Below are 26,137 nucleotides of genomic sequence, written 5' to 3'. Positions count from 1 at the left end.
CCCCCCCACAAATACACACACACACACACACACACACATACACATACCTGTTGTTCACAGGAAACATCTATTACAGGTACTTTTCTCATTTAATTTTTACAACAACCCTATGAGGAAGGAGGTAAGTATTAGTTTTTTTGAATTGGCACATAATAATTGGACATACTTATGAGGTACCATATGACCTGTATACATTTTATAATAATTGTATACATTATATACAATAATTTGAACATTATATTATGATTATAATGTTCAAATCAGGTTAAACATATATATCTCATCTGCCACTTCCTAGTGATGAGAATATTTGCAATCCTTTTTTCTGGCTTCTTTTGAGGTGTACAGTACATTAGTGTTATCTGTAGTCTCCGACTGTGCACACCAGAACTTCCTGCTCCTATCTACCTAATATAGTACCCTGCTCAACCTTTCCTCCATCCCCCTTCCACCTCTGTCCCTGGTCTCTGGTCACCACCATTCTACTCTCAACTTCTGTGAGATGAACTTTTTAGATTCCACATATGAATGAGATCATGCAGTGTCTGTTCTTGTGCCTGCTCATTTCGTTCAGCATGTCCTCCAGCTCCATCCACGTTGTCACGAATGACAGGATTCCACCTTTTCTGTGGCTGATTAGCATTCCACCACGCACATACCAAGAGGGAAGCATTTCCGTATTATTGTCTACATGCTTCAGTGGGAAAGTGCAGGCTGAGACAGATGGACAAACCTACCAGGTTGCTAAGGGGGGGAGCCTGGGATCAAGCTCAGGTTTACCTGCCTCTAAGACCTGAGTCTTTTATGGCCAGGATGCTCTATGTACTGCTATCCATCCCACAAACAGCATATCTGTCCCAACAGAGAGCACATCCATACATGTAACAGCATGTCAGTCCCCAGTAAGGAGCATGAGAATTCTGTAAATTTATCCTGATCCAGGCACCTCACTCCTTATTTTTGACATCACTGTCTTTCACACGTAACCACAGTAGAAGAGAAGAACCCCAAATCAAGAGGTCTGGGTTCTGAGACGCTTCTTAATATCTTTATATTCTTATTCACATAAGGATGTTTATTGATCACCTACTATGTTTTAGCTGTGATGCTTCCTCTCAGAGGAATACTAACGCACAAAACGTAGCAGGTCCCCTGTTGTCTGGAGCTTGCAATCTAGGCCTTGAAGAACTGCCTTCCTTTTGTAGGAGTAATTGTGACTAATAAGGATATGAAGGACTTTTTAAAGTAAACTTTCTTATAAGAGCTTTACTTAGATATAGTTCACATATTGATCAAATTTGTCCTTTAAAATGTACAAGTGGTGCTATACATTCACAGAGTGAAATATCACCAATCACTAAGTTTAGGATGTTCTTCTTTTTCAAAAGAAGTCCCAGCCCATTGCCAGTCGTTTCTCACGCCCTTCTTCTCCAGGCCCTGAACCACCAATCTCCTTTCTGTCTGTTAGAGATTTGCAATCCATTCTGTGCATTTCGGTTGTGATCTTCTGTCACGGGCTCCCTTCATCTAGCCTGATGCAGTCCATGTTCACTCATTTTGCAGCCTGTCTTATTAGAACTTTGCTCCTTTGTGTTGCCAAACAGTGTTCAGAGGATGTTTAGCCACAGTTGTTTGTCATCTATCAGTTGAAGGACATTGGGGTCATTTCCGCTTTTTGACTGTAACAAATAATGCTGTGAACCTTGGTGCATGCTCTCTTTTGGATGTGGTTTGTCTCTCAAGGGTTCATGTGCTGGAAGCTTGGTGCCCAAGGTGTTGGGATGGTGGAGGAACCTTTAAAAGAAGCAGTCTAGTGGGAGGTCCTTAGGTCATTAAGGGTCCTGCTCTTAGGAGGAATTAAAGTAGTTCTCATGGGACTTCTTGGAGGTCCTCTCAAGAGGATTGTTACAGAAGCCTGAGCCTGGCCCCAGCCAGCTCTCTGCCTTCCTGGATCAAGAGGAGATCTCTCACCCCCCCACACACACGGTCCTACAGTGATGTGATGCTATCACCAGAGGCCAAACCAGTGGGGCCATCCGAACGTGGGCTTTGAACCTCCAAAACTGTGAGTTAAATATACCTCCTTTTCTTTATAAGTAGCCTGTCTCAGGTATTTTATTATAGTAATAAAAATCTGATGAATAAAACTTACAAGTTTTCATGTGAGCATGTATTTTCCATTTTCTTGGGTGCATACCTAGGAATGGCTTTGATAGTTATGATAACTTTACAGGTAACCTTTTGAGGAGCTGCCAAATTGTTTTCCAGAATGTCTGTACCATTCCCACCAGCAATATTTAAAGGTTCTAATTTCTCCCTGTGCAGATGTCTTTTCTTCCCCTGACCAAGGTTTCCCAACAGTGTAGAGCCTTTGTTGACCCAGCCCAGTCACAGGATGGAGGCCTTCCTTGGGGTGATTTATGAGGTATAGAGACCCAACTCCCTTCCACTGTTTTTCCTTATCATGGATCATTAACCAGTAGAAAGAGAGATGTTCGAGGGGGATTAAACTAGATATAGTAGTGACAGTTACGTGGACATTTAAGAGTGATTGCTTGAGAAGTAAAAAGGGGTCACAGTAGTTGAATTTAGTGGTACAAAGACTAACCAAAGGGTGGGAAGAACTGTAAACTGAATAAAACTTTGGGCAAAGATAAGGGACTCCAAATAACTAACAAAAATCACTAGGAACCAATTCTGCCTTTTAAAAGAATTTGTCATTATAATAGGAGATAACTTGCCTTAAAATATAACAAAGGCCAAAATTTTCAGAGTCCAAACTAATATACTATATAAACATTTTTAAATTTTAAAAAATTATTTATTTTTTTAGATTTTTTTAACCTTCATTTTATTTTTATGTGGTGCTGAGGATCGAACCCAGTGCCTCACACATGCTAGGCGATCACTCTACCTCTGAGCCACAACTCCAGCCCTATTTTTTACATTTGTTCTACAACTTTTTTACCATGAATAGCAAGGAAAATGAAGTGTGCAAGATGGTATTCTTTAAAACTTAAATGTAGAATTACCATATGATCTAGCAATTCTAATTCCAGGTATATATACCACCCAAAACTGAAACAAGAACTTGAACAGATATCTATACCCATGTCCATAGTTGAATTATTCACATTAGCCAAAAGGTGGAAGCAACTCAAATATCTATTGATGGATGAATGGATAAACAAAGCTGTGGAATATACATTCATATTTTTTCAGCCTTAAAAAGTGTATTAGGGCTTCCAAGAATCACAGAGGGGAGTTCAGAAATTTATTTTCTCTCAGTCCTAGAGGTTGCAGGTCCAAGAGCTAGGTGGGTTTCTTCTGAGGCCTTGCTGCTTGGCTACCTTTGTGCTGTGTCCTTACATGGTCCTCTGTGTGTATGTATATGTGTGTGAGTGTGTGTGTGTGTGTGTGTGTGTGTGTAATAAGCCACCTATGAAAGATAAGCATGTATGATTTCACTTATGTAAGGATCCTTGAAGAGCCAAATACAGAGAGAACATGGAATGGAGGTTACTGGGGGCTGGGAGTCTGGAGTTGCTACCTAATGGAGGCTGAACTAGTTTCAGAACTAGATGATGAAAAAGTGGTGGAGTTGTACTGTGCTGACAGTTGCGCGACACCATGAATGTTGTGCCTTTAAGAAAAATTAAAGTGGTGAATATTATGGGATGTATATTTTACCACAATTTTGAAAACGTACAGTAAGTACGAACTTAGTTGTGTGAGGACAGGTCTGGGTCAGAGGTCTGAGGAATGTCAGGGTCTTATAGGTCTTCCCTTGTCCCTCCACTCTACCCTCAACTCCTATACACAGGTCTTAACCAACCCAGTGCCAGGGTGTTGCTAACACTCTTGGTTCTAGTTAACCAGTAGCCATGTCTGTACCTGGTTGATTAATAGGACAGTACAAGGCTTCCTCCCCAAGCTGGGGAAATGAGACAAATATCAAAGGTCAAGACATTTGTTGTATGCATCTTGAAAGTGACCACTGGGAGCAAAGGTGGAGGAGGAAATGTGGATACTTTCTGATTTCCTGGAACTTCTAGACACCCTGAGAAGCTGTTAGAGGAGAGCTTTCCATCTTTCCTCCTGAGCAGGGAAGCAGCACATGGGCTGGGATACCCTGATGATACCTCAGCTGGGACCCTGGGAGCCACACTAACCTGGCTCACACTCCCCATGTGTGGACCGTGGCCATGCAGTGATGTCTGGGCCAGCCAATGCACACTGGGCCTGCATGGCCCTGCAGGGCAGGGAGAGGACAGGTAAGCTGTCTGTGGGTAGCAATGCCAAAGCAGTGGGGGTGCCTCAAAGGAAGAAGGTTCTACGGGGTGCCCACTATTTCTCCTCTGATGCACCATCCATTGTGATGGCTGGACATTTATAGGACATTTTCCAGGATGATAAGTTTCATTTAATACAAAGTAACTTCAGGAACAAGCAGCACCAGGAGCTAAGCCAGGTTTCATTGCCAAGAAGAGGAAAGAAACAGCTCTAAGGATCTCCCTGGCCCATTGGTCCTTCTCTGTGGGTCTCCAGGTCTGGAGAAGCATGTGACCAGTTGGAGCGACTGCCCACCACTCCTCCATCACTATCTGACCACCAGTCCACCTGTCCCAGAGCTTCTGCTTGAACAGGACTCCTAGAAGCACACGTGATTTCATGACAACTAGCATCAGCACAAAGATGAAGCAGCAAAAGTTTTCTTGAGTTTATGGATACTCTTTAAAACAAATTTTGGACTACACAATAGAAATTAAAGCTAGAAAAATGGCTCTAAGCTGTGACTTTCTGGTGACATCTCTGTGTGTATCTTTCTGCTACCTAGAACATTATGTGGTACTCAACCCTGGTGACTTTTCACTTTGACATCTCAAGCCTGAAAGGGAGTAGATGGCCTCAGCTTGTAGAGGATCCAAAAAGGTGACCAGGAAGCCCATCTTGAAAGATTTCTCTCACTCTGTTATTAATTGAAGGAATGATTAAAAAGAAAGATCCTGAACTTCTCAGGAATATCTATTGGTGTTTCCTAACCCTTCCCAGTCAAGAGGACTCCACCATTGATGCTTTTGAGTTAAAGAACATTCTGTGTGTCACAGTAAGACACTCCAAGACAAATATGTACACATTTTTGTGTACGTAATCCAAGGATAATGATATTAGAATTGTCATCACTGGTGTGTGGATATTATTGGTTGGATTGTTGTTACATGAGATTGCTGCAAGCTACCATCCCTCAATATCTTCTATGCCTTTTTTCTATGTGCTGTGTCACTCTATTTAAAGTTTTTATGAGTTTATGTTATAGCCTCCAGGATCCTGCCTTTTGTAAGAAGGTAAGGGTTCATCTAGGTACAGTTATATAAACTGTCTTCTTTCAATAATTTCTGGAGCTGATATTTTTTCATCATTTATACTTGGAAAATAAGAGCTTCCTTGTCTTGGACCACCATATATACCACACACATAACACATAATGAAAGCTTAGCAAGCATGTGTTGAATAAAATAAATGTTCCTTCTAAAGATGAAAGTGTGTTAATCAGCTTTCCATTGCTATAACAAATACCTAAGATAATCAAGTTATAAAGAGAAAAGGTTTATTTTGGTTCAGTTGTACAGGTTTTAGTCCGTGATCCATTAGGTCTGTCGTGGCACATCATGGTAGGACGTATGGTAGAGCAAAACCACCCAACTTACAGCTGGGCAGCAGGAAAAAAGAGAAAGAGAGCAGGGTCGCACAATCCTCTTTGAGAGTATGCCCCCAGTGACCTGCAGACCTCCTACTAGATCCCACCTCTTAAATTTCACAATCCCTCGCAACAGCGCCACACTGGGGAAACAAGCCTTTAGCACATAAGTCTTTGGGTACCATTTCAGATCCAAACCCAGAGCAAAAAGTCTTGGGTTTGTCCATTTCTATAACTGGTGCTGAGTCAGTTCCATTATTTCTGGCAGACACATCAGTCGCTGAGAATGTCTTCTTAAACCCTGGAGGGTCCCAGATTGGAACTTCCATAATTGTCCACCTAAAAATAAACAGAAGTGTTGTATGTTATGTGCTTTATAATCTGCTGTGTTTGCAAAAGGGGAGGGGGCGTTTTACATTGGTGTTCCCAATTTACCAGTCTGACTTGTATGTTTTAAAATAGGATGAAAGCTATTATAAAAAATAGGACACGGATGGTATTTGTGTATGTGTATTTCTTTGATTCTATAAAGTAGGGTTAATTTTATTGTTTCTGTGTGGGGAGGAATGACTTTTACAATTTCTACAACTCAATCTAACTCCTTCCTTCTTTTGCAACCTCTGCTACCCAGGTGGCTTGGTGCCCCAGTGACAAAACGTGAGGGGCAGGTGAAAAGGCTTCTGTGATCATCTCTAGAAACCTCATTTAGAGAAGGAGGCCTAATCGGTCCAAGCATGTTTTAAAAAGCCATGCATACTAATCCACTTTTGGAAGAAGAGGAAAAGTACACTGAAGTAAATTCTCATTGTGTGATAAGAATCTGTATTGGATTTTTAAAGCAGAATACAGGAGCGTAGATCCCTCCCCACAGAATTCAGGCTCAGGTGCCTGGGTGTGCATTCTTCGTGGTGAGCTAGGCGGACCCGCTTGTTATACTGATGAGAAGCTCCCAGCCTAGGAGGTGAAGGGACTCCCTCTAGATCTCAGGGAACTGATGGCAGAGCCAGTCAAAGCCACCACCAGGTCTCCAGACGCCACCAGGACCTTCTCGCCAGGGGGTAGCAACTCCCACCTGCTAGCTAAGAATGGTTTTTACATTTTTAAAAGGTCACAAAGAGTATGAGACAGAAACCATATGTGGCCGGCAAAGCCCAAAATACTTAATCTCTGGCCCTTTTACAGAAAAGGTTTGACAATCCCTGCTCTGTCCCTTGTTAGAGATAAAAATTTTCATAGCTTTTCTCTGGGTCTGAGGCCCTAAAAGCCCTTGATTAGAAGCTGGATAGTGAAGCTGGAGGCTAGGGTGGGTTGGTTTTGTGTTGAATTGTCCAAGCCTATAATGCTTTTCCCCCGAAGTCCCTCCCTGGCACATTTCCAGGTTGGTGTGGGCCACAGGAGGTGTTTGGGTGAGATGTGGAATGTAGGAGTAAAGCAGCAGCCACACTCTCTGTGCCCAGAAGGGCAATGTGACAATGTGATGTAACTTACTTTTGGGAGTAGAGCAGCAGCTGTCTGAGCTCCTTCCCTGTCTCCCTCCTCAGCTCCCCTGGCTCTGGCCAGGGCAGAGGGTGAGGTTCCTGGGGCAATGGCTGGGCCTGCAGCCCCTACTGCCCCTGGTCTCCTTTAGCTACTCTGATTCTTAGACCAGAAGCTCCACAGGTGTTCAGTTCCTTGATGATGGACACCAGCTAACCCAGTGGGTCAGCAGAATTATCCAGGCTGGAGGCTGGAGGCAGGGAGAGGGTGCCTGGCCCCTCTCTTGGTTCTGGCTCATTTTTACACATTTCGGCTTCTTCTGACTCTCCGCCCCTTGACTTCTGGATTCCCTTCCCAGTTGCCCACCTGGCTGGCCTTAAAGGTACTGCTGAATACAGACTATTTACCCAGTTCCATTCATTGACAGGGTCTCACTAGTTTGCTTATCTAGTGAGTTGCTAAGTCACTGAGGCTGGCTTTGAATTTGCAATCCTCCTGCCTCAGCCTCCTGAGCCATTGGGAATACAGGCGTGTGCCAATGTATCCATCCCTATAACATTAAACATTAAATTCTGTGTTTCCAGACTCTCCAGGCCTCAGGAGACCTGTAGATCTGGAAACACTACCTGTAGAGAGCTATACAAGCCTCACTCTAGAATCAGAGTCTGGAAGACTTTGAAAACTAACCTCTTTTTGAAAAAGAAAATTGCCCAAATTCGAAGAGCTAAATACTCATGCAAATGTGCAGGTGGATTTTTAAAAATGTGTCTGGAGGCACTGTTCTCTGAAAATGGATTAAATAGGGACAAAGACTCAGCCAAGAAATCTCTCCTTTAAAGTGTCTCTTATTCTTCAAAAGTTCATGGTTTCTCAGCAGTGGTTTTTCATTGACTTAGTAGTTCAATATCACTGTAAATTTGACTAGACCTCCCTGCCGTCCTCATGCGACAGCCCAGTCAGGGCATCTCGCCCTGTCGCAGAAATCCAGCTCTGGGGCATTCACAGGACCTCAGGCCTGTGAACACAATCTGGGCCTCCCTGAGTGGAATGTAGCTGAACTCCCAGCCATTGCTGTTCCGAGTGCCCTTTACCTTCATCTTCCAAGTGGTCTCTATGGTCTGGAAGGGAGGCACAGCCTCTGCATTGCCAGCCTCTAACTTGACTTGTCTGCACACCTCCTCCAGCCTCCAGATCATCTGACTTAGGGGGACCCATAGAGCTCTCAGGGGTCCCCGCAGAGAGCAAAACAGGCATCTCTCTCTTACCTCCTCCTGCATTGTTACAAACTGCAGGAAAACAGGAAAAGGTCATTGCTTTTGAGTTCCTTCTATTTGCTTTCGATTCCCTTACTCCCTCCCAGAGGTCATCTTTGAAGACCAGCTCTGTTTATAGGGGGCATGGAATCTTAATTTATCATTGCGGTTCTCCTGGAACCGCAGGGTTTGGAGCAAACAGTTAAGACAAATGTTTGCTTTGGTGATCCTTCATCATTTTAACCTTAGTAATGACCATGGAAGAGAAAGAGTTTGTTCCTCAATGATAAATAATCATGCAAAGGGAAAATGTGATCAACAAAGAAAACAGATTTTAGGAACTCGTTGCTGATGTTACAGAGTACATAACTTGCAGATCTTTGGGTCAGTAATGCTCATGCTCAAATTGTGAATACATTCAAAGTTTAGAACTCAGATCTACCACCCCAAAGACTGAGCTAATAGAACCTGAGCTTTTAGGCCACAGGGAGGATATAATCTTAATTTTCAAGAAGTTCATTTTATTCTGAAGGTTTCTCTGGGGTGGGGAAGGGGGACCGGAAAGTTTAGTTATAATGGACCTTGAAAATGCTACATCTGACATATCATATTTCATACATTTGATTGAAGCAGATTATGAACTCCCATTTTTACCCTGTATACATATTGCAGATTCACATTGGTATATGATATGTCAAGAGGTTTGTAATGTTTTGAGCAACTAATAATAATAATAAAAAAAAAAGAAAATGCTACATCTGTGTCTTTCCACCCTGCCCCTACTGCTGTCCACTGTGGACTAGCTATTCTCATTTTTAGGAGCCTAATTTTGACTTATTTTTTAAAGTTTGCTATCAAAATGAAAAGCATTTTTAAACTGTAGAACATGCACATTCAGTTCAGTAAGGCATAAAGAAGAATGTAAACGTCACCTGTCAGCCCACCATCCGGTGGTGACAACTATAGCTGCCAGGTAAATTTTCCTCTAAACTGAACATACACACACCATAGAAGCATCTGCAAGAATGGTTTGACTGGGCTTCAAGTGGCTAAGAGCAGGAACTTGCTGCATCCTGATCCTACTACTTGAGAAATGTGTGACTGTGGGTGATTTCTTAACCCCACTAAGCCAAGGTTTGCCTAACTGTAGAATGGAGTAAAGAAAAATCCCTAATTCACAGAGTGATGAGAGATTAAAGGAGGATGTGCATGTGAGGGTTTATCACAGGGCCTGACACACAGCACTTAAAAAGTGAGCCATGCTGCTGTGGCACCCGCCTGTAATCCCAGCTGCTGGGGAGGCTGAGGCAGGAAGATCACGAGTTCAAAGCCAGCCTCAGCAAAAGTGAGACACTAAGCAATTCAGTGAGACCCTGTCTCTAAATAAAATACAAAACAGGCCTGGGGATGTGGCTTAGCAGTAGAGTGCCCCTGAGTTCAATCCCTGGTTTAAAAAAAAAAAAAAAAGCCAATATTAATTTGTAACTTTCTGTTGTCACTTAAAAAAAATGTTATAACTTGGTAAGCCTTGTGGTAGCTTTAGAAAACTACCAGTTCCCCTCCATTTCATCCTGATTTCAGTGGAATTTGCATATATTTGAACTCTTCTACACAGTTAGGTTCCTGAACCTACAATTATAGTCATTGTTCAAATAATGTTTATACACATTCACAGTTACGTGCCAGCACTTGACACATGCCAGCTCATTACAGCTCACAACACCTCTGCAAGGTAATTGTCCTTATCCTCAGTTATAGATGAGAGAATCCAGGCTGATAAAGAAATGCTCAGATCCAAACCCAAGTCTCCCAACTCCAAGGCCTTCCCTTACTGGGCTGCTCGCCTGACACTTCCCAGTCCCCAATCAATAGCACATCCTTCCAGGGACATTGGAATAAATCTTAAAGCAGCTTTCTGGCCAGGGTCCAGCCAGTTCCCAAAAGAGCTAACAACTTTGTGCCAGGAAAGGAGGACATACCCTGGAACAGAAGTCAAGACACCTGGGTTCCAAAGTGGGAGGATCACAAGTTCAAGGCCAATCTGGGCAACTTGGCGAGACCCTGTCTCAAAATAAAAGGCTGAGGATGTAGCTCAGTGATCTTGCATGCGCAAGGGTTCAATTCCTAGCACAAAAGTAAGAAGAAAAAGAAAACCTGGGTTCCTGAAATTTTTATATCCTTCAGAGGCATTTTCATCTCTGTGGAGTGGGTACAATCATATCTATCTTTCCTTCCTTGTGGAATGAAGTGATACCCAGATAAAAATACAATACCTTTTTATCACAAATTACTAATGCTTTTATGACTACTTACTAATACTTTCATTACAAATTGCAAAGTATTAACAGCAACTTATTAAGTTGCTAAGTATTACTAATAGCAACTTACCATTTTTACCACCGTGACTGTGTTTAATGATGTCATTCATGACTCTAGTAATTCAAAATGCATACCGCCCCCTACCATCAATCCTTACACTAACAACTTTCTCTTAATCTCATTAATGTCCTTCCTTCAAGGCCCAGGCTGGCCTTGAATCTGCAGTCCTCTGCCCAGCCTCCCAAGTAGCTATGACTACAGGCATGCACTGCCACATCCAGGAACAACATGGACTTAAAGGTTGAGATGCCCCAGGAGCCTACAGAGGAAGCCAGCTTTATTCATTTTTGAGAAAATTACTGGAGGCTTTGTCTGATCTTTTGTTTTTCCAACTAGGAGGTTCTCTAGCTGATGGAGAGTAGTGGAGAACAGATCAGAATTGAGGTCGGAGACCTGAGTGACTTTTCTGGAAGGATTTCTTGGAGTTGGAAAGTGTGGAGTAATTAGGAATAGGAATGCAATCCTTGAGGTCAGTTTGGAAGAATTGGAGCTAGACGATACCTGCTCGGTATTTCCTTAATGTGGTTCATTGACTTGTAAAGAGGAGACATTTTGATATGGCATCAGAAGAGAGCAAGTCAAGGTGAAGCGCTCAATGGAATGGCAATTGCTTGGGAAGGGAAGAGGGTCAAAGTGGTTGAACTTAATGATGCAGAAAAAGTGATCATGGAAAGAGAATTATAAACAGAGTGAGAAAGGTTAGGCAAAGGTGAGGGACTTGAAGTCAGCTATAAAGAAAATGATTAAAAGCCTCTCCTTATAAGAAGACACCCATCAGTGAGGGACAGGGACCACAAAGAATGTTTTCAAGGGTCCCAAGTTCTGACCAGGTGATATGTTCTATTTTCTCTGTATTTACCCATTATTGTGTGCAGAAGTGATTTTTTTTTATAAAGGCAAAGTATAAGTACAAATTAAGATTGTCAGATTTAGCAAATAAAATTTTTCATGTGCTATTTGGGACTTATTAGAATAAAAATTTATTCATTTTTCATCTGTAATTCAAATTTAACTGCATTTCCTGTATTTTGTCTGGCAACATGAGCCGGAACCTGTGTAGGGAAGGGTACCAGCCATGCTAGATGAAAGTTTGTAAGGAAAAGAATAGCCTCTGGGAGACTCTCCAGATTTAAATCTCCTTAAGAGTTTATTGTAGGACCTTCTGGATAACACAGTGCTCATTATTATAAAACCATCTGGTAGGGCCAGTGTGGGCTAGGCCTAGAGAGAGGTAGGCAGTGGCTACATTGGATTTTCTGCTCCTAGGTTCATGGTGTCCAATGCCCAGTTCTCAGGGGCAGATTAAAGCCAAAGACTTCTGTGAGCTGGAACAAGTTTTTTTGGTCCAGGAAACAAAGAAGGAGGAGCTTGAGTATTTGGTACAGACCAGAGAGGGAGAGACGAGGATTTGGATCTGTAATGCCCTGATATTATTTCCTGGGAAAGCAAACACTGAAAAAACATCAAATCATATGCAATTGACAGGACCACATATTAATGGGATTAAGGTTGGGTAAGATTCTGAATCAGGTTAGTTGGAGTTCATGAATGCTTCTTGCAGATGGGAGACTGTTTTATTTTACACTTAATATGTAATGAAATGGACGCAGGATATCTGAAGGGAGGCAGAGGCAACTCCACTTAAATGGGATTACCACTGGAAAACTTGCTAGGTGGTAGGAGAGGGACCTCTTACAGCTGGGGCCTGTATGGAGTCTTGACAAGATGAACTAGTAGAATGAGCTGGGCCTCAGTGAAGAAAAGGTCAGCATAGGGTATTTAGGGGACTACGAAGACTAGAATCATGTCTTCCTATGGAAGGAAGTAGAGTCACTCTATACCTTGGAACATCTAAATGTAAAAAAGAGTATAGTAATGGGTGAAGAGAGGTTTTTTTCAGGCAGAGAAGATGGAAGTAAGGGTGGAGTGAGGTTAGGGGCCCCGGTGATGAGGGATTAACAAAAGTAAATCATTTTGCACATAAAGAATTCTGACATTCAACATGCACAAACAACCCTTTACTAAAGGTTTTACCACCTGTGGCCACTGAGGCTCCAGCAATGAGTATAACAGTCCCCCCTAATCTGTGGTCTTGCTTTCAGAGGTTTCAGCTACCTGCAGTCAGTCATGGTTTGAAAATATTAAATTAAAAATTCTAGAAATAAAAATTTCATAAGCTTTAAATTGCATGCCATTCCGAGTAGCAGGATGAAATCTCATGCTGTCCTGCCCCATCCCTCTCAGTACATAATTGTCCCTTTGCCCAGTGTATCCACACTGTATATGCTACCTGCCCATTAGTCACTTAGTAACCATCTCAGTTATCAGATCAGTTGTTGCAGTACTGCAGTACTTGTGTTCAAATTCATTATTTTACTTAACAAGGACCACAAAGTGCAAGAATAGTAATGCTGAAAATTCATAGATGACTCAAAAAAAAAAAAAGCCATAAAGTGCTCCCTTTAAATGCAAAGGTGAAGATTTTTGACTTAAGGGAAGAAAACATGTGTGCTAAAATTACTAAGATCTGCTATAAGAATAAATCTTCTATCTATAATATTATGGAGAAGGAAAAAGAAATTTGTGTTAGTTTTTCTGTCATGCTTGAAACTGCCAATGTTATAGCCACCATGCATGATAATTGCCTACTTCAGATGGAGAAGGCACTAAAGTTTATATATATAAGAAAAACTGAGTACCTATAGGGCTTGGTACTATCTGTAGTTGCAGGCATCCACTAGGGTCTTGGAACATATCCCCCAAAGATAAGGGGATACTACCATAAAGTCCGAAGTCTGTCCCTATGGGACTGCCAGTCTAGTGGAAAGGGGGAGCCTATAAATAGTGCAATGCCGGAGTGTCATTCCACACACCAGGGAAGCTTGGGCCAGGCTCCATCTTTCCTTGCCTGGTTTCTTATGGCAACATCCTCACCCCTCTTGCTGCCTCCACCCAGGATATTCTCCTAGGATATTCTCCTCCTTGAAGCCCATGTGATCTTTCCAACTGGAGAATCTGTCCATACCGCTCTCCTGCTAAAAGCCCTTCAAGGATGAAGCCCAAACCACGGCCTTGTGGGCTCTACCTCTCAGCCCCTGTTCAGTTTCCACTCTCCTAACGCCAGCCCCAGGCCAACCAAATTTGCAGCCAGTGTGCATTTTCTAAGGCCACAGAACATGACCTCCCCTGTCTTGGCATGAACCTTGGCACTTGCCATTTCTACTTCCTGGACTCTTTTCTTTACGGTTCATCTCATATTCACTTGTTCTGGAAGCCTTCCCTTAGCCTTTCAGGTCTAATTAGCAGCCCCTAATGGGATTCTGCCAGCTCCCTGGTTTAACATTATCCCTTAATCTCTGCCCATCACTTCATTTGCCCACCTCGGCCTCTAAGCTTATGTTGCTCATTGGCGCCTCCTCACCTAGCATGGCACCTGGGTCAATAAAACATATTCTAAAATAAATTCCTAGTAAATTAGAATTTTTCAGGGTGCAGGAAGAGACCTGCCCATGTTTTCATAGCCAATTGGGGTTCGTAAGAAAGATCTCAGAAGAAGCCATTTGGGCAACTCTCAGAGATCCCAAAAGGAGGTGATTTATCAAGAAAGCCTTCACAATAGGGGGGATTTTTGAGCCCAGTGTTGAAAGATGAATGGATGCTTGCCTAGCCAGGGAAGGGGACCCACCTGAGCTGCCTGCTCAACAGTTGTCAGGTTCTTTTGTTCAGCATTAATAGCCTTAAATTATCAGGAAAGATTGAGAACTACCTGTCCCCTGACCATAACCTTACTACCAGGGGGAAGGTTACCAGGAATGCAAATCCTTGACTCTGGCCATATGAAGAGTATTAGTGACCAGTCACAGAAATAACCCTACCTCCTTTGTAAGTCTGGAGATATCACCAATCAGCCCCTTCCCAGCAGGTTCACTCTGAAGCTCATGCAATAGCACCCTGAAGGAAGAATCAGCTGACCTTATCATCAGAATCCTGCCTTATTGGGGGACGCTGGTCTCATCGCCACAGCTGAAGTCAACACTAAGAAGTATGAGGAAGCTGGTTCCCTGATTCTCACAGCCCAGCAGGCAGGGACAGGGGTGTTTGTATGAACTTTCCTAACCAAATTACCTTGAAAATTTTCATGCCACAAATGAGAAAAATTTGTTTCCAACTTCCATTTTGTTATCTACAGAACCTGCTGTAGATGTAGATAATGGTATTTCAAGAATTTGATGCAACCGTGGAATGTAGACTCCTGACAAATGTCCTTCACACGTCAGTTCACAGTCTCTAAAGTGTGGAGTGTGGTTGACACTGCTTGACATCACACAGCGTGCATCAAAATATTTTAAAGTAGATTTCAAACAAGATGAAGAGTGAGTGGGGACACTCCAGGCAAGGTGATAGCCACCAGCAAAGCACGGGAGTGAATTCATGGGTAAACTTGTCTTAGCTGGTGTGAGTTAAACCCATGTATGTAGAGCTCTGAAAACTTAAATGTTAGAGATTTGTTTACATTAAGGTCCATGTGAATGACTTTCTTCATGTGTACAGTAGGAATAATAATAGTACCTGCCATATGGGTTTGGGGAGGAGGATTACAAGAAAAAAAAAGAGAAGAATTCAACATGATGCCTGGTACCTAGGAAATGCCCAGTAATCATTAGCCATGGTTCTTTTTATCACCATCGTCATTGTTAATATTAGGGTAGTAATAGTTGTTCTCCCAGTGCCTACCCCTGTACCTGGTTCACAGTAAGCACTCAATAAGTAGTTGCAGGAATGAATGCATTTGGAAGTCTCCTGGCTTATACTCATTCATTTGGCAACTATTTCCTGGGCAGCTGTATGTGCTAGACACAATTCTAGGCCCTGAGAATAAAACAGTAAGCAAGGCCACATGACCTTCCCCTAAAAAAGCTGCTAGTCTACAAGGGTTACAAACAAGTGCACAGGCAGCAAGGCTGCTATGGGGTCTGAAGAAGAGCCCTGAATATATTCAAGAGGAAGGTCAAGATGGGCCCCCTGACTTGGGCATGGGAGGGTGGTTAGAGTAGGGAGAACAGCCCCAGCCCAATGTGTACAGAGGCCCCAGGGAAGAAAGAACTTAACTTGCTTTCACCAGCTCTGGGCAGGCAGTTAAATATCTCCCCGAGAGGCTTAAGAATGACTGGAGACTAAGGTTTTAAGTTCTCTCATATACAGCTGTACCAAAACCACCTGTGTTTTCTGACTGTAAAAGATACATCTAGAAGATATGGTCTTCAAATCTAGAGAATGGGGGATGCAAGAATGGGGGATTCTCTCTCTTCCCCTCCCTCCACACCCCCTTTAGTCTTCTGGTTAATGTAGTGTGATTTGTGCTCTATCTAAGAATGTTGGCCTTTAATCTTAAGTTTCCAGGTCTCTGACCCCATTTCACTGACCCTGTTGAAATCTACAGGTCATGACTGGACCATCTTGCTGCTCCCACATGTTTTCCCATCAGCAGCAGGAGAGTTCTTTGGCTTGAGGCTGCTGGAGGCTCCAGGTTGTGTGGTTGTGGTTGGAGTGGGTGGTGGACAAGGGCTGAGAGATTGAACAAATCCCTCCATGACCTTCTGGCTCTTTTGCTATATTTGTTCTTTGAAGCTGGGTGAAAATCAGCTGGGGAAGTTTTCACAGCTTAATAGTGCGTCACTGCAGATGCCACCAATAAGGAGGAGCTGACCTTTGCCCAAGTGTGTCAGTTCTCCTAGGATCAACTTCGACATCCCTTGCATTGGGCTCAGGCTCCCAGTGTGAGATTGGGTTCATTTCAGAATTCCCTTCTGGGCACTGGGTATTGGACGGTTCTGGTATAGATAAATTAACTCCCACCCAATGCCCTGCCATCACAAGACCACCCTCAATTAAGTGTTTCCTGCAAAGGATCCTGGGAGTGGCAGTCATTCAGCCCTTTCTTTCATGTTTACTCAACCAGTATTTACTGAATTCCTACTAGAAGCTTGGTGCTGTAAGAAAAGAGAAAGAAGATGGGAATTTACATTTTTAATAGATTTTTAAGAGCTTTTAGCGGTTTCTCCACCTCTGCATATTTACATTTCGAACTGGATAATCCTTTGGGAGGCTGTCCTGTGCTTTATAGAATAAGAAGGGTTTTGTGGGAAGTTCGTAGGTCAATGGGGTTGTGAGATCCCATCCTGTTCCTCTCTTTTTCCTTCCTTTCTATAAGGTGAGCAGTTTGTCCACCACACACTCCCCACCATTGTCATCTGGCACCCCCACCAAAATCCTAAAAGCAATGGGTCCCCTCAGTCATGGACTGAAACCTCTAAACCATGAGCCAAAATAAATCTTTTCTCTTTATGATTCATTCTCTCAAGCATTTTGTTACAGTGACAAAAATCTGACTAACATACACTCTTAAGATTGTAATAAGGATTTATTGAGGAACAGATGAGTGATGTGGCACACACCTATAATCCCAGCTACTTGAGAGGCCAAGGCAAAAGGATCCCAAGTTCCAGGCCAACCTCAGCAACTTAGTGTGACCCTGTCTCAAAATGCAAAATATAAAGAGTGGGGAATGTAGTTTAGTTGTAGTGTGTCTCTGGGTTCAATCCCCAGGACCACGAATAAAATGAAATAAAAATTAAAATGTAAAGAGCCTAGGGAAGAATTTGGCTTCCAGCAAGTCGTCAGTAGATGTTAACTATTTTGTACTTGATTCTGTTGGACTTCAGAGTTTAGAATCTATACTATTAATAATAGTGACTTTTGAATCAAAGCCTGCAACTCCTCCTCCTGTATTTATGGCAAAAACACAGTAGGTATCTTTGGGTTGGAAACCAATCTCTGGTCCCATGCACTGTTTCCAGGGTACCAGTGTCAAATGGCTCAGCCCCTGTTGGAGCTGTGGGCTGTGCAGCATTGATGACATCTTCCCAACCTAGATTCAAAGGGGCAAAGAGGCGGCACCAGCATCTGTTGAGACATCTGCACACTCATCCATCCCTTCAACCAACTTTACCAAAGATCTTTTTGATTCTGGGCATCATGTTTCTATTAAGTGCATCTGGAATGCCAGTAAGTCACCACTCTGTCCATGTGTTAACTGAAAGTTTATTGGGTAGAAATGTCATTGTTTAGTTTCAGGACAATTCGAACTTATTTATGTGGATTGTGTCAAAATACTGAGGTTTCTTTTCGTGCTTTGCTTGATGTCACAGTTGGGCTTTGTATGTATGGAGATCCCATGGCCTGGATGTGGTTGGGGATCTCCTGGGAATTTCCGCTTTCTTCCTCTCTCCAGCTTTTTATAGCTACATAAGGTTCAGATCTATTAACAAACACTTTTATAATTACGCCCTTCTCTGTTTATGGACTCAGGATAAATTGTCTTGATGGGAAAATATCTATCCTTTGGAGTAATTTAGATCAAGCCTTTTTAGTTTTTGTTTGCATGTGGTTCATTTGCCCTTCTAAAAATCATTTTGATGTCTGTTTCATGAATCATCTACTGTGGATAAATTACAGTATTCAATAAGCCTCATTAAAAATCTCGTCTTGACCTAAAAGTAGTTGGCATAAAGAAAATATGTGACCCATCCATATGCTTTCTCATGGAGCTAAATCAAAAGAAATAGTTGAGGGCCAGAGTTGTGGCTCAGTGGTAGAGCGCTTGCCTAGCATGCGTTTGATCCCCGGCACATAAACAAATAAAATAAAGGTATTGTGTTCATCTACAACTAAAAAATATATATATTAAAAGAGAAATAGTTGAGTTTTAAGATTCTTAGGGGACACCCATAGGGGACTCCCTGGAAATGATCAACCAGGGCCTTGGCCACCAGCGTGTTGGAAAAGTTTAGTTCAGCTCAGTTTGTTTTGAGCATCACAGTCAGAATACACTTGTATTCATAAATTCAACAGTCACAGAACCATTATATGCAAGGTGAGACTATTTATGGATAAATTTTTCTATATGTTACTAAATTTCAATTTTACTAAAACAGACGTGACTCTCATTTGGATTTTTCAGCCCTGTGGAAGACAGCCATACACCCTCTGAATCAAGGTCAATTCCATCCTTCTCTGTTATACTGGGAAAAATTGACTGTGTTCCTCCAGTAATATAAACATGTAGAAGACTTGACTTTTAGTCCACTTGGGCCAAGAAGCACGAATTATTTCCCCAGTGTTTCCTCCCTCTGAATAGCTAAAAATGTTTAATGATGGGAGGCAGTGTTTTAATTAAGTACACCCTTTTGAGTCAGACTAAATGTGTTTGAATCGGGACTCCCAACATTTACCAGCTGAGTTTCTTAACCTCTTGGTGACTCAGTTTCTTTGTGTTAGAATAAAGCTAATAATTATTTCCACTTCACAGAGCTACTGCAAGAAAATAAATGAGAAAGGTAGCCTACATGAAATAGATTGGGCACTGTGCCCAACATAATTATAGTAAGAGCTTAATAATTCATAGCTATTATTATCATTATCATCATCAACTAATATTTCTTTGCCCACACAAAAAGCAATGCTTCCTGTATACTGAAACATAAATTTGAGAGTGTATCTATGAGATCTTCTTATCATCTATCCAGTATGTGAAGTTGGGCATATTTTTAGAGGTACCCATTCCAATAAAGACACAGGCTCAGTTTGGAGATCATTACATTCTTGGGGCACCTTGTTTGTGAGTTAGGAACACAGAGATTCAAGGTCCTTGCTCCTACATGGATGGAATAACTATCATTCAAGAAGGGGATGGAGGTTTTTCTTTAGCATAGCTTCTGCATAAACAGGCAAGACTCAGATGACATCTACATGAGGTCTGCAAAGGAATGGCAAATGAGACTGTTCTGATGTCAAGTCAGTTACCATTAGGACAAGCAAGATAAATCTGACCCAGATTTAAAGTGGTATTTTGAGTCTCTTACCTCTTCTGTCCTCTGGAGAGATGAAGAACAGCTGGTCGGTATCCTCTGTATAATAACCCTTCAAATAGAAGACTGAGTTTGCCTTTAGGTACTTTTCCTCTCCAGACTAAACAACTCCAAGTCCTCTAAACTTCCCTCATAGATTCTATTTTCTGTCTCTTTAATCATTTAGGTTCTCCTTTGGAAACTTTCCAGTGTCTCACATCTTCCTTAAAACAAGGTACCTCAAAAGGGACATACCTCCTCATAAGATTCTGTCTGCTACCAAATTCTTTATGACAGGATAGGGAGCAGTGGGGTATTTCCCTTCCGTGTCACCAGTGTGAACACCCCAGTGTTGGGTTGCCTGTTTCTTATCAATATGGGGTGCAGATTCCCATTTCATGAATGATCTTCCATGATCCCCATGATCCTCACCACTTTGTCTGTTTTTCTTGAATGTAGATATTAAGCCTCATTTGAGCCAGTCCTGCTGATTATCATCCCCGAGGATACTACTTTGTAATCAGCCATCATGCTGAATTCTAAACTGTCTTTAATGAACCATTCCTTAATGTGTTGAAGCCACTTTGGATTCTCTTAACATATTAGCAGTTCCAACCTAAATTCCTGTTGTTCGTAGAGTCTGGGTGTGCATGGAGCAATTTCAAGTATTATTTAAACCAGACCCAGGATGAAATCTTAGAGTACATTTTAAGCACTACTTTGTTTACTGAGCCATTGATTTCTTTTCCAGGCAGCAGTGAAGCCTGGGTAGGGAAAAGACAGACCCGATCCTATCTTTCTGACCTGCTGATGAGAATGGCATATGCTTTTTAAAGCCTTCCTGAAGCTAAGATATTACGCAGATGTGGTTAGATTTTTTAATTCCCAGCAATACACACACTAAAGTGATATTAAGCAACAATGATGGAGTGGGGGGGCAGGATATTTATTTACATTATACTTAAAGCCCCTGATTTACTTTAAAAGGAACTGATTTACACATCATAAATTACACACTGGATTGAAAGAATAAAGAAGCAACAGCATTAGGAAATCATCAGTGGAAAAGGCTCTCAGAAAGGAAGAAAAGGAACACTTCTGGAATTATTTAAAAAATTATTCAATTTGAACATGGTTCCCATAAAACTTATCAAATACTGATTTGCCACATAAAAGGATGCTCATGAATCTGCTTAGAACTTCCACCCTATGTCAGGAGAGCTGGAAAAGGGGAGGGAGGAGGAGCTAGCATTCATTTTAATATGTGTAAGCCAGATACTTTGCATTGGCATCATGATACATTTGGCTTTTTTTCTGAAGTCATCAGCGTCTAACTTGCCTTGACCCAGGAATTGCAGTCTTCTGGGGACTGGCTGGCAAAGCTTGTCTCCCTGGACATGCATAGAGTTCTCCTCAATTCCATGAGGTTGCAGTACACACACCTCCTTGAGACAGATTTTATCCTGAGGTTTTGTTTCCTTCCAGTACTTCTAAAGGAGGAATGCCACAGCCTGGCACTCCTGCCTGTTTTCGGTTTCCTCTTGCACTGGCCTGAATGAAGCAACTGGAGGTAGTAGTTCCAGAACTGGTAATTATGATGAGTATTTACCGAGTGCTCTTGGGATGCTTCTCAGAATGGGCAGATTTCCAGCCCGGGCTTGACATGGGCATGGGCTGGCCCCTCCTAGGCTCTAATTACCTATTCCAGTGTCAGTAATGGTACTGGGAATTGAAGCCTTCCCTGGCCTCCTCCATTTTAATTAATTGCTTTGAATTCCACCAGATCTGTCCATTGCAAAGTTCATTTGCTTTTAGGGGCTGCTAGATGCCTAGGGAAAAAAAAAATAGCTTAGAGACACAGGGGCAGGTTGGAAACCCAGCAAGATTTCGGTGCAAACCCCAAGGAGAGGGGAGGGTGTGTACCTATCCATGCAAGTCCCCGGAAGGACTCACGGGGCTGGAGTGAGTTTATTTGTGCCATTTAACCCCAGGCGCTCTCCATACCTCCAGCTCAGCTTCCCCTGGGAGCTCCAACTTGGAGCCCTCCCCAAGCCAGGTGAAAATGTGTTTTGAGCAGAAGTTCCTTAATGGTTTGAGGTTTGGCACAGCAGTGCTCTTACTTTTCAACAAATGTTAGAAGTGTAAAAATGGAATAAATTTACAACTGAAGTTTTGAAAAAGCAATGAAAAGCGACTCCCCCCTGCCCCCAAACCCCTCTCCTACTTTTGAGAAAAGCAAACACTCTTTTCCTGTCTTATTTGTATTACCATTAATTTAAGACAGGAAGCCCTCAGTGGGTGTGATGTAAACAATTGGGCCTCGTGGGTCGGGCTTCCTCATCAGTTTGCAGCTGGAGAGATGGTTGTGCAGCCCAAGCCCATTCGGGCCTCTCAAGGGGTTGACTTGCTGACTGAACCCGCTGAAGGTGGGAGGGGCAGGCGAGCAGGCTAAGGTATAAAGGAAATGCTTGAGTCGTGCAGTCACGGGCAATTGTAATTCAGGGGTGGTAAATTTGGTTACTACTGCAGAGAGGATCTGACTGGTGATTTCTGGAAAGTTCCCTGACATCCCACCCTGTGTGATAGTTGTGATTTTAGTACCCCCCCCCCAAAAAAAAAAAAACAACACCCATGCTTCTGCTGATTATGAAACTGAGTGGTTATGAAATGAATGATGTTAGGGAGGTGGAGCCTCTTTTAGGGTGGCTCTGAGAGAGAACTTCGAAGCTGGGTGAGGGTATCAGGGTACCGGGAGGGCGTTTTCTCCTTCAATCCTGCTCCCAGTTTGCAGCAGGAAGCTCCTGAGCACTTGACATAAACAAAATCGTCTGCCTAAGAAACCCCAAACTCCTTGCAATCTTTCCCGGGGCGGTTTCCTTTTCCCTGCAAGAGGAGGGGAGTGTCGGGGAAGGGATTCTGGAATGCTGTGGAGTTTTGACAAGTGAGCCCGGGAGTGACGAGCCGCGTTAGGATTACATTACAGTCTTTTCATAACCTCCTCAACCGGGGCCCGAGGAGGGAGGGAGGGGGTCCTCCCACAGATCTGTAGCCAGCCGAGGGGAGCGTTCGGGAAGTCCTGCACGGATCCTGCTCCTGGACTGCCCGCCGCCGTCGGGACCTCGGGAGGGCGGCGGCCCGGGGCGGGGAACGGGCCTCTCGCCCGCCCCTCCCGACTGCCAGCAGGTGATTAGGCTAATGACCGGCCCCTGGGGGTTGCTAAACCCGGCCCCTACGGATTACCCGAGGCCAGCTGCTCTGGACGCAGTCTCCAAGGAAGCTGCGGGAAGGGGTCGGAGAGGAAGCCTCCAGAGGTGACTTCAGAACTGGAGGTAGGAATCTGCCTGGAAAACCCTCCCGCTCACCGATCTGATCCGGGCTGCGGTGCAGATGGAGGCTGGATCCCTCAGCCTGGGAATTTAGCCACAGAAGGCACGAAACCCAGCAGCCGCACGCTCGCCTTCTCCCAGATCGCTTGAGTGTTTGGTTTTCCACCTGGGGAATTGCGTGTTTAGAGGTGGTTTGTGTTCCTCGGGAGGAGTGATTTGGAGCTCGTTTGTCAATTACTGGACGGAAGGAGGCGCCCTGTGTGTGTGTGATGGGCAGGGAGGGGGCGCGCACCAGGAGGAACCCCAGGGGCTCCCGAGCCACAGTCCTTTCCTACACCTTTTGTGAGAGTGCTAATGAAGCCCCAGAGGGGCGGTGAGGAGGTTGCAGCCCGGGCACCTGTCCTTATCCCTTGCTTCTCACTTTGGCTAGCAGGCCAGCAAATCTGGGGCCGAACAAAGCTGTGTTCTCTATTGCAGGGAGCTGTGTTTTTGACCCCACAAGAGGTCACAGTCTCATTTGGGACAGATCTTTGCCCCAAACTACTGAACATCCTGCTTGGACAACAGCCCCGCCACTGATTCACGAAATGTTTTGATTAGAGTATCCACTAATGAAAAGATCTTTTAAAGATGAAAGATGTTTGGAAAGATAATGGCATTTTCTATCATGTAGCTTCTCTCTATTAGAGTTTATAAATACTAGGAGTGAAATGAAGTCAATTTTCTCTCATGACATGAAGGGAAAGGAGGAGGTAACTTAAGGTGTCATTCTGGGAGAAAATATTTTTTTGAATGTAAACAATAAATGCTTTTCATAAAAATAGGTCAAGCTGTTTGATATAAGGGGATAGCATAGACTCTAATATGGAAGTACCTTAAAATACACAAAATATAGAAGTATGGGTGTTTTTGCAAGTGTAAATTCACATTGCAGATGAATTTTTAAAATATAGTTAAAATTTTTAAAATGTAGCAGGGCACAGTGGTACACACCTGTAATCCAGCAACTCAGGAGGCTGAGTCAGGAGTATTACAAGTTCAAAGCCAGCCCCAGCAACTTGTCTCCAAAAAAAATGAGGACCCGAGGCTCACTCCACTTGCTCCCAGGCTTGTGCTTTGAGGCTGCACAGCCAGGCATAACTGTCCAGGAGGTGCATTCAGCATCCCCCCCACCTCCGGCCCCATCCAGGGTGAAAGGGAGAAGGCGCAAAGCTGCAGAATTACTAAGCACTGCCTTTCAGTTTGCCTTCTTGCTTCCATAAATTACCCAATGCCGTGCCTGGCATGGAGTTGAGCTTCCTTTCAGCCTGTTCCTGCCGATTCCATATGCTCCAGCAGGTCACACTTGGGAATTGTTTCCTTGAAGGGACCCCACTCCACCCTGACTCCTGGGACCTCCAGGTGTCGACTCTGCTGCCATGGTACTTGGCTGGTCGTCTTCATCAAGGCTTCTGTTTCCCAGGGCATTCATTACTCAGGCACCTGTGCTCTGCCTTCTAGAGAGTGGGCGCTCCAGGGTGCTGCTTGGGAATCTTTCTGATTCTTACTCTCAATCTGAAACCCAATTCCTAGTCTGACCTTCTCTTCTTTCCCTCTTATATGTGTATCAAAAGGACACATATACATACTTTTAAAAGTGATATGTTTCTATAAGACTTATAACTACGGACCCCTCACCAACCACAACATCTATGCCCCAGAGACAATCACTTTTCAAGTTTTTATACATTTCTTAGTGCCAAATGTATCCTGTCCTCTGGTTCACCTCTTGTCCTCCAGTTATACCCTGGATTTGCTGTCTGCACAGACACTATCATGGGATGTCCTTTCTGTATCATACTAGGGAGGCATTTTGTCTCTTTCTCAGGTGGCATCCCCTGTCTTCTAAACCTCACGACTTTCTTCTTATATTCACTTTCTGAAAAACACATCTTCCGGAAAGAAGGTCCTGACAAAAACCACATGTGAGGTGATTTTTTGAGATCCTCCAAGGTTAACGGACAGTTTGTATGGGATATGGATTCTATATTGGGGATCCCTTTCCCTTTGAATTGGGGAAGCACTACTCTTCCAGATTTAATACCGTTCAGATGTCTGATGTCATTCTAAGACCTGAGGCTTTGAATGTATTTCTCTGAAGGTTTTTAGGATTTCCTCTTTGTCCCTCGTAATATTCCTTTCTCTTTGTAATGAGACTTCATTGTATCTCGGTGGTACTCTTTTTTCATCACATTACTGGGCTTCCAGTGGCTTTTCTCTCTGGAAGCTCTGCCCTTTTGTTCTGAACAGTTTTCTAGAGTTTTAAAAACTAAAATTTCCATTCCTCTCTTCTGTACCACTTATTGATTGGAAGGAAACTCTTATGGACTGACTCCCTTTCTTTTTCTATTACATTTTTCTATCTCCTTTAAAAAATATTCTACTTCCAACTGTGCTTGGTGGTCCTGGTGGTCATGAGTGTAATCCCAGCTACTCAGGAGGCTGAGACAGCAAAAGGATCGCAAGTTCAAGGCCAGCCTAGGCAATTCAGCTCTTTTTTTTTTTTCTTCACCTTTCCTCAACAAGACTCTGTCCCACATAATCGTCTAAAAAGGGTTGGGGACACAGCTTATTTGTAGTGGTAGAGCCTTTGCATAGCATGAGTGAGGCCCTGGGTTCAATCCTCAGTATCACGCACATACAAAAAAAAAGTACAGAAATACTTTCTGGGAAATCTCTTCATTTTATCTTCCAACCCATATATTCCTTTTTTTATGTCTGCCATCAAATTTCTAATTCCCAAGAGCTCCTTAAAGATCTGTAATTTTCTTACAGCCTCCTGTTATTGTTTCATGGATGAAAAGCTGCTCAACTCTGCAGATCTCATTACAGCTCCTTTGAAGTATTTCTCTCCTCCCTGCATTGTTTCTGTTTCCTCTGATTTCCTCTTAGTTTTGTTTTTGTTTTTTAATCTCCTCCATGTAAAGACTTTCCTCACTTGTCCGATGATCCCTAACTGACTACTGAAACCCTAACTGTAATGTCTGAGAGGATGGAACTTGCACTCAGAAATAGCTCCCTTCCAAGAAGGCGACCCAGGAAAATCTCAGAATCCAGAAC

The 26,137-nt window shown here is 43.1% G+C and overlaps 1 protein-coding gene across 11 annotated transcripts in view; it reads left to right on the top strand.

Annotated features, from left to right (window-relative positions):
* The window catches only part of Pdzd2 (PDZ domain containing 2), a 365,551-nt gene that overhangs the window by 139,891 nt on the left and 199,523 nt on the right, over positions 1-26,137 (top strand). The window contains exons 1-2 of one of the 11 annotated variants that reach the window (XM_048802946.1): positions 8,244-8,254; positions 22,978-23,041. The exons of 8 other annotated variants lie outside the window; for them this stretch is intronic. The gene's annotated coding sequence lies outside the window, so the exon portion shown is untranslated. Of the gene's footprint in view, positions 1-1,611; positions 2,066-8,243; positions 8,255-21,915; positions 23,042-26,137 lie in introns of those variants that run through there. 2 more of the 11 variants (XM_048802949.1, XM_048802945.1) reach the window with 2 other exon arrangements.

Source organism: Marmota marmota, unplaced genomic scaffold (genome assembly GCF_001458135.2).
Source record: "Marmota marmota marmota unplaced genomic scaffold, marMar, whole genome shotgun sequence".
Classification (NCBI taxonomy): Eukaryota; Metazoa; Chordata; class Mammalia; order Rodentia; family Sciuridae; genus Marmota; species Marmota marmota.
This window is presented reverse-complemented; position numbering and strand designations above follow the sequence as displayed.